This window comes from Dendrobates tinctorius, unplaced genomic scaffold, assembly GCF_039654945.1.
Source record: "Dendrobates tinctorius isolate UK_male_01 unplaced genomic scaffold, ASM3965494v1 ptg000009l, whole genome shotgun sequence".
Classification (NCBI taxonomy): Eukaryota; Metazoa; Chordata; class Amphibia; order Anura; family Dendrobatidae; genus Dendrobates; species Dendrobates tinctorius.
In genome coordinates, this window is record NW_027361677.1 from 3,884,669 (window position 1) to 3,894,409 (window position 9,741).

The following is a 9,741-nucleotide window of genomic DNA, read 5'->3' on the forward strand; positions in this document are numbered from 1 at the left end:
CAAAGTAAGGGCTGTGGCAAGAGAGCGGCAGGGATCTGCGGTGTTGTATACCTTGACACTCCTATTGAGTATGGTTTGAGAAAGACCTAGGTATAGGTCGAAACGTAACCGTGTAATACTCATGTTTGGAATCTGATCTCTGTTTGCGGTGTTTTTTCACTTTTCTTGATTTATTGAAAAAAAAATAAATAAAAATCATAATTCCTTTAATGACTATGATGCAAGTGACATTCAATTTTGAGTGCGACTGTCTACCCGTTGACCTATTGCCGGAAGTAGTCGTGTTCTACCCGTTTGTGTTTGCTTGTATAGAGCCCCTGCGAGGGCAACCCATGTTACCCCTTTTGTTGATCGGGCCGGGACTGAGGAAAGTTCCCTTTAGTCTTATAAACGTTATTATAGAAAGCACCAGATTGTCTCACGACTCGTCATTGCATCCTGCGTACCTGCAAACACCACTTTAGGAACATTATAGGGGTTTTCCAAAATTGTGATGAGTCTGCAGTCTTCTGAATTCTCACTGTGCACACTGTCAGGATTCTCTGGTACCAGCAATTTGCATATATGTGGTCACGGACTAGACATGATTGGCCTCACTCAATGAAAAGGAATTGAGTGAGGCTGGAAATGTCTAGTTACCATGTGGCCAGAAGTATACAAATTGCATACTTGTGCTCACATGATCATCCACTCTTGCCATTGGAAAGGGAGAATCCCAATAGTGTGCAGTGCACACGTTGTGAGAATTCAGAAGCCTGCAGACACATAGAATGACTGCAGATTTTCATCAAACTGGGATAAGCCCATTAATTATAAAATGAAGCCCAGTAGCCAATCCTAACAGAGTGTAATATACTCACTGTAAGGATTCAGCTATGCAGGTTCTAGCAGTCATCACATGACTGGCAGGGTCTTCCAACAGGTGTACTATGATTGCAGCCATAGGGACCATTTTCGGGTCTCTGACTGTCATACCAACCCATGATCGCAACGCGGTGTAGTGGGACGGTGGTTTGAGAGAAGCAGCCATCTCCCTCTGTCTAACTACTTAAATGCCATTGACGCTAATGACAGCAGCATCTTAGGAGTTAAACTTGGGATCAAAGTTGGTCCTAGGATTTGCGGCAAAAGCAGGCCTATGCCTTACAGCATTTCTCCTGCTGCTGATCTCGTGGGGGCACTGACAGCACCACTAAATCAGCATAATTAAAATGTACATTACGGTACAAGAACTAGAATCCAACCATGACGTACATTCTCACAATGGGTCGTTAAGGTATTAGAAGATACTGTTCATGTCCCTCCTCCATACATATCTGTAGCAAGGTAGTAAGATGCTCCAGCCCCAACAAGTCAACTCCTTGTCCCATCTATGAAGTATAAAACTAAGATTATTGCAGAGTGCACATTTTCTCTATCAGTAAGAAGATGGTTGAGTATATTAGCGTGTGACTAGTCTGTACTGACCCACCACCTATATTACCTGGTTAGCAACAGTCAACACAACATAGCACGTCGGCCATTACTATTTACACATGTAAAGCCCTTGAACAGTGCTGTCAGACTTTCATGCTGACTTTATTCTCGGACAGGCGGCGTCCTTGATTTATGACGCTACTACCAAGATAAGCATTAATAAACAAGCAGCAAAACAATGATCCCTACATGAAAAATGACGTTCTCTACGTTGGGCCTCATGTAATCGAGGAAAAAGTGACCTTGATGCTTCCTTGATGACCATCTACTCACAGTCCACATTACCAAAATACTGTCCCGGTCAGGTTTTGTGGACAAAAGGAGCCACAGAACTGGGAACAGCGAGGAATTACTTTTATTGTATTATTTTCCACTTAGGTCATGTTCACACGTTCACTATTTGGTGAGTATTTTACGGCCGTATTTGTAAGCCAAACCAGGATTTGGTGAAAAATACAGAAGCCAAACGCTGCGGGGAGAAAATGAACTTCATCTGCCCCGGCAGCATTCCTGTTTCAGTCACGTGGGTGGTGCCTTTGAGAGCGGAGTCACCCGGCGGCTGTAACCACACCCCTGAGCATGACTGACATTGGTTCTGCATTGCGGTAACAACTGAGGTGAAACTGTAACGCTCCCAAGGAGAATAAAATTAATGTTCTCCCCGCAGCAATCGGTAAAGTGCGGGCGCCGGGCAGATTAGTAATGCTATTAACCTGAAGAATCACCCCATATCTGCATTTTAATAGTGTTTTTTTTTCTGGTGACAGGTTCCCTTTAAAGGGAAACTGTAAACAGGTTCTTGTTAGTCCAGCTGAGAATCACATGATATAGGGGCAGACACCCTGATTCCAGCTATGTATCACTTACTTGCAGCAGTTTTGATTGAATACTGTTGTATCTGCTGGAGATCTACCAGTTCTGTGAATGCTGAGCTCTGTATAACCCCGCCCACACCACTTATTGGCTGATTTCTGTGTATACTTTGCATAGTCAGAAAGACACCAATCAGCAGTAGGGGTGGTGCTGGACTACCGATCAGCAGTTTTACTAGTCTTAGGCCGGGGTCACACTAGAGAGGAATACGGACGAGTGTGAGGCACTATAAGCACGCATTACACACGGACAAATGATTCTCTATGGGGCAGCTCCCAACAGCCGTATATTTCTCGCCCATATTCTACGGACCGTGCCCATTGCAGCATGCTGCGATTGTCAGCGTACTACGCCCGTACTACGCCAATGCAAGTCTACGGGTGCGCAAAAAATACGGATTACACAAGGACCACACCTGTGACTTGCAAGAAATACGCAGGTCTTTTGGCTGGTGACAGGAAATGGGCCAATCCATCATCAGGAAGCCTAGACATGCAAATGAGCTCAAAAAGCGCTCCAGACATCCAGGAAGTACGCATCAACGGAGTACAGCAGCAGCATGGCGCCATATTTTCTGAATGTGGAGATGTTGATTGTGTTAGTGCAGGAGCGGCCAGAACTCTGGGACCAACGTGATGCCCATTATGCCAACCGGGCAAGAAAGGAGGCGTCATGGAGGCGCATATGTCGCCAGATGTTCCATGATTTTGGTGATCAGCCACGTGAGGAGCAGCAGCAACTGAGTAAGTACAACCCAAAAACTGTTTAAAAATACCTCACATCAAAAAATGCATATAGAATCAGCCCCCCCCCCTGTGCTTGTACTTTTGTACTCATGAGGCGGGTAGATTTTGATGTGACCCATGGTTTTACACTGCCATCATTTGGCACAGGCCACAAGTTCCTCATCCTCCTAGCCAACCAAGTTATTAAGTGTAGTTACTTGTTACATGAATTATTGTGACCCTGTGTATCTGGCCTGGATGGCCCAATTAGATATGCCTCCCTGGGTAGAAAGCACACCCCAGAAGGCCACATGCCTAGGCTACTGGTAGCAAATTTGACCTATCAAATATGTGAAATTGAGAATATTTCCTGTCACATTGCAGTGGAAGATGTGATGAGACGGTGGCACAGCATCCGCGACCAATACAGGTGGGAACGTCAGCAGCGGTCCAGGAGTGGTGATGCGGGCCACGCAAAGAGAAAATATATTTATTATGACCGCCTCTCCTTCCTCGCCCCTATTCTGGATCTGAGACCGTAAGTAGATACCTCACACCACATTACACCGATATTTTACAGGGCCAAAAATATTGATTTATTTTTGGCTCTGTTCTATTTCATAACAGAACTCAGTCCAACCTTACGGAGAGAGGAACTGGCTCAGATACAGAGCCCATCATTGATCCTGTAGGGGATGAGGTGGCTGGCACATCTTCGCCCCTACAAGAAGCATGGGTGAAGAATCCTCTCAGGAAAACCCAGTGCCTGCGCCACAAACCCCACCACCAGGACCACATCCACAACCAGGACCATCTGCTGCTGCACCATCAGCCATACAGGAGGAGCAGGGCAACAAGAGCAGCAGCCCAACTGCCCAGATCCGGGGCTCCCCACAGCCTGCTGGACCATCCCGGCGAGGAAGAAGAAGGCGCCATATCCCTGCCCAAGATACCTGTACCAATGTGGACACAGGGGTCCTCAACTATCTGTCTAGAGTCAATAATGATGGCGAGGAGGCATACTCACGCAGCCTGGCCCTTTATCTTCGTGCCCTTTCCCGTGAGGTGAGGCTCTGTATTCGAGGATGTTTTCAGATCCTGCTTGATGCAAGCACACACCCCAATACCCCATATGAGTTATTTGAATATCTGGAGAGGTGGCAGCTTTCACCCAGAAATCTAATGCGCCTTAGACCACCCACACACATGCTTGCTCAAGCAGGCTCTGAGGATCCTCAAATACGTGGGCCTACACCTCACCCCCTTCCTCCCCCTACCCAACCTTTACAACAGCAGCCACATATGTCTGGCTCTAGCCAACCTCACCAATATAGCCACTTTTTCCCACCCAGTGTTGGAGGCTGGTCCCAACCTGTTTGGGGACGACATGGCTATATTGGTGGGTATGAGACACGGGCCTACCTGACCCAACAAGATGCCCCTGCTCATTATCACTCAGGCCAGTACCAAGCACAATCCCAGGAGGCAGTACACTACCCACATCATGGGCAACAGTATGCCCCCACACAGGGCGATGGGCAAGTTGGGCAAAGTAGCCAGCAGCAAACACAGGCTGGTCTTCCGCCTTCTCCTCCCCCAACATACCAAAATTTATAATATTTCCATTTTGTTATTGCCTAATGTTATTTTTGTTGTTTTCTATGTGTGAAAATTTTATTGTCACACAATGTTCACATCTGCAAAAAGGCCAATTTGGCCCATTGCCACATTTCTTATATGGCAAGAATATGTTTTGCTTTAAAAAAAAAAACAAAAAAAAAAGGCAAAAGTAAACATTTGTCTACTACATTTTACATCTCTGTCTCAATTCTAAAAAACCGTGTCAGCATACTACGCTTACCAATGCAGTTCAACAATCATAGAATCAGAAGGGGAAGAAATATACATTATATATTTAGACACACAGAAACCAAAATATTATAACATAGACACAGCATGCTCTTGCCAAGAAGTTTCCCCCTCAGGTGACAAAGTAATTTGTGAAAATATCACACACTTTGAGGCCAGAGAGCGGTCTACGTTGAGGGATGGTAGGTGGTCTCGCCCTACGCACATTGTCCAACCCACGCACAATACCAGGAGGAGGAACAATCATGTATCCTGGTGAAGTTATGAAGAACCACACAGGCTTTAACTACTTTATTAACATTTTGTTCGCTCAGCTGAATGGCAGACTGGAGTACCCGCCATTTTGCACAAAGAATGCCAAAGGAACACTCCACCAGTCGCCGAGCACGTGATAGGCGCAAGTTAAAAATTCTGCGCTGGTGGTCACGGTTGCGCCGGGGATATGGCCTCATGACATTGCGCGTTAACTGAAACGCCTCATCTGCCACAAGGACATAAGGGACAGATTCTTGAGTGGAGCCTGGTAGCTGGCGTGGTGGTGGTGGTAGATCCAACTGGTTGGTGCGTAGCCGCCAAGCCATAATGGAAGTTTTGAAGACTCTAGAGTCTCCCGTCCTTCCATAGTCCTCAATGTCAACAATTATAAACTTGTATTGAGGGTCGACCAGAGACAACAATACAACAGAAAAGTATTGTTTATAATTGAAGAATTGGGAGCCAGAGTTCGGCGGCTTACGCACCCGGATATGTTTTCCATCAAGGGCCCCAAAACAATTAGGAAACTGGCATTCCTCCTCAAAGTCCCTTGATATCCTCAACCAGTCTTCCATCCTGGGCTCGGGCATGACGAGTTGATGTAGTCTTGACCATATTTCACTACATGTCGACCTGACTATGCCAGATATGGTAGATCTTCCAATCAGAAACTCATGGTGGAGGGCGGCATAAGGCCTCTTTCACACTTCAGTTATTTGCATCAGTTACAATCCGCCAAAAAGGCAGACAAGCGGTTCCGTCCTCAACTGATGTGAACGGATGGCACAGGATCCGTTTTTAGACGGATACTGAAAATGAGGAAATTTAAAGGAACTGCTGGCGAGAGAGAGAGAGAGAATATTTTTTTTTTTTTTTTTGTCGGGCACCCAGACAGATTTTGGGGCTAATTCAGTGTCTGGAGGATCCGCCGGCAAAAAAAACGTTGCAACCTCCGTTTGGAAATCTTTGAGGATGTTGACGGACACTAACATTGTGGCGGATCCTCAAAAAAACGGATGCAACGGACGGCAATCAGTCAGGATCCGCCACTAATGAAAGTCAATGGGGAAGAAAACGGATCCGCAAAGAAAAATTGCGGATCCGTTTTTTTTGCAAAATTGGCGGATCTTGACTGATTGTCAAAAACGGAAGTGTGAAAGAGGCCTAAGACAGGCCAGTGGACAGGAAGCTGAAGAACAACAGAAAAGGAACATTTTAGAATGCACAAATTAACCAAAAAACAGGTACATATATACCAAACTTGTTAGGATTTCAGATCTACTAACACACATATATTTGGTCGCACAATGACTAAGTGATATTCAGTACATATTACACATAACATTCTGGTCTGTAAGTTTCAGCATATCTGAAATAAGATGAGGGCATTAAAATTAGTCCATGAAGCAATAAATACATACTTTGGGCAGCACATCATGAACATAGAGAATGTGGTTGTGTAGTACATACCGTAATGTGAGTATAAGTCGCTGCTCTGCAGATATAGCTTTGCGCATCCTTGTGTCCTGAAAGGTTACCCCAGGGTGCTGTCTCCAAGAGTCGATCAAATGTTGCAAGGCTCATGTGACAGTATTGGTAGAATTTTGCAGGATGCTCCCGCAGAGAAGAATAGAGGCGGTGAAAATGACCTCTTGTGAGTCGTTGCCTCAAAAGTGGATGTACCCACATGCGTCTCCTCCTCCGCGGATCCACTATCACTGGGTATGGTTGACCAAAGCGGCGTGACAAAAGCCAGTTGAAGAGAACCTGCTCAGTTGTGTTGAAACTCAGACTGTCTGCCATGTTGCACATACAACACCAATGCACCTAGTGAAGGCAAGGTCACAAATGGACAGAATGGAGGCTGCCTACTGTTCCTGAGGCAATAAATAGGGTGCAGGCTATTTTTTATTTTTTTTATCCAAATCGGGGTCCCTGTTTTTCAGAGCTCAGTATCTCAGGAATGGAAGATGGCACAAGACTTCTGAATCCTGAGTTCAAGAGAGTGGGAACTGGCGTTGCAAAAGGTACCAATAACCTTCTCTTTCCTTAGGGTGAAAAGCATCCTGAGATCCCTAGGAGGCTGCAGGATTATCTGCTATGACCTATGCACCACAGCAGATGCAGATCTGTGGGACGTCCCACCAATGGTTGATAAATGCACGTAGAGAGCAGCATGTTGTGCTCAGTGTGAACGCACCTCTGAGGGTTGGTGTTCTCCAGTAAAGCTGTAGGATTCCCTACATCCAGCAGGCAGCGCTCAGTGTGATGATCTGCCTGCTCCAATGGCGTTTTCTGCTGTCAATCTATCCCTTTATACTTTGACACTTTCTTTACTTTTCTATTTCTTTCCACACGGCCAAAATGCTTAACATTAACAGTAGGAAGGGGAAGGCTAGTTAGCAGGCCTCAAAACCGTTAAATGTCCATTTTGCAAGCCTGCAAGAAAATCTCGCTATACGGATTCCATACAGATTACATATGGATTATATACGGATGCTGACATGTGCAAAATACGCGACCACACCTTGCTTACGGATGACATACGGAGAATGTCATTCATCCGTATTACGCATGTAAACTACAGACCGTATTTTGCGTCGGTTAGTGTGACCCCGGCCTTATAGTGATAATCTCCTGTTGAAAAAATAATGATTTTATAATAACTACAATAAGTAGCCCAGTAAGTGACACATCACTGGAATCAGGGTCTTTGACTCTACATTAGGCTGCGCTCGGTATCAGAAACCTAGAGACAGATTCCATTTAGTAAGTGATGGGAACCTCTGCAAACAGCAATCAGCAGCAATTCTGCTTTATGATAGATGCTGCTAGCAGTAGTGCCCCTAATCCCAACCTTTCAACACCATAGTAGTTACGGGACAGCGTTTACTCTTTTTTGAAAACATTTTTAACTATGTACGCTGTGCTTTTTACATGTCCTACTATTTACTTACTGGAGGGTTTTTATTGTAGGTTATATATGTCTGTTAATGGCCACAGTATGTATGTGTACCTACACATTACACTTATATTAACAGGTGTGCTGGTCCATGTCTTTGGTTTCACTTTAGTTTTTTGTATTTTGTAGATTTGAGGCTGTGGCGCCCTTTTTAGCCTTTTTTCTACTCGCTTTCTACCAGAACGAGTAAAACACAGACATGTCTAAGTCATGCTCTGCATTAGCCTATTTTGAGGTCTGTGGGCACATCGCCTATGTGAGTTACTACAGATAGGGACCATTCTGATTGAGCACAACTTGTCGCGGTAGTATGACGTTTACACTTTTTTTTATTAAAAAAATTAACTAAGTACCCTATGCTCTTAGATGTGTTACTATTTTTCTGACTGTAGGGTTCCTATGCACTGTTTTGTATTCTAGTATATAAGATATATAATTGTATACAGTAGCAGTTTTGTGAATGGGGTCTTTGAGAGTTGCCCAATATGAACCCTTTCGCCCCAAAGTTGTGGCAACGAGCTGTAGTGTTCCCACACCCTGGTGCCCCACAGATAAAATGCAAAGTCCTTTCTGCTGCATGTGCAGTATGTGCCACAGCACACATACAGGTTCTGCCAGATTCCCCTCAGCTGCTCTCATGTTGACTCCGCAGTCATGAGCTCCACAAATCACTTCAGTGAAAAGGTCTTTTTCCAACAGCTTAACTTTACTAGACAGCAGTATATTCATCACACAGAGCCACTTTCCTTGCCTTACGTGCAGACTCTATTCTTTCTGTAATCTCTTTCTTCCTGGCATTCGCTGCCGTACCTCTAGGCAAACTCTGCTCTGTCCGTGCCTTCCTTGTCCCTGCCATCTGGGCAGTCTCTTTGGACAGTCCATGTCCCATCTGCGCCTTCCACGTCACCAGCTCCCTGTCAGCCCCTCACCCAGTTTCAGGTGGGAAAGGTGACAGGAACGCCTTCTCCTGCCCCAGTCTTAGACTCCAGATCCTTCCTGGAGATGGTCCTGATGAGCTGGTGTCCGAATGCACTATTCTCCAGCCTGGGGCCCCTTCCTGCCATAGCAGCTTTATCCTCACAGCCTGAAAATGTCTCATCTACGGCATGCACGCTGCCCAGGCTTCTGCTTCTAATCAGGAAGTGCCTGTCCTATACCTCCCTGTTCTGTGTTGCTCTGCTCTGTGATGCCTCCCATTTGCTTAACCCTTATGCTGCATGTATCTAACTAACACTCCTGTCTATTCTATATCTCTAATGTGCCCCTCTCTATTCTAATCCCCCTACGGTCCTAAGCTATCTAAGATCCTATTCTATCCTTAAGCTTATACACAGTACCTGACAGACACATGACATTACAGTACATAAACATTACATTTCACATTAATAAACAATGAGGTGCTGTGCATAATCCTGTGAGCAGCTATCAAGGGAGAGGAGGCACGTGAGGTTCCTCGCCACCTCCTTACACACATACCCTTTATTGTCCATGAGGTATTGATGTACCTGATGAAAAATGAAGACATCCTACTCTGATACAATTTGCATACTGAAGTGAATGGATCTGATGCCATCTATGTGC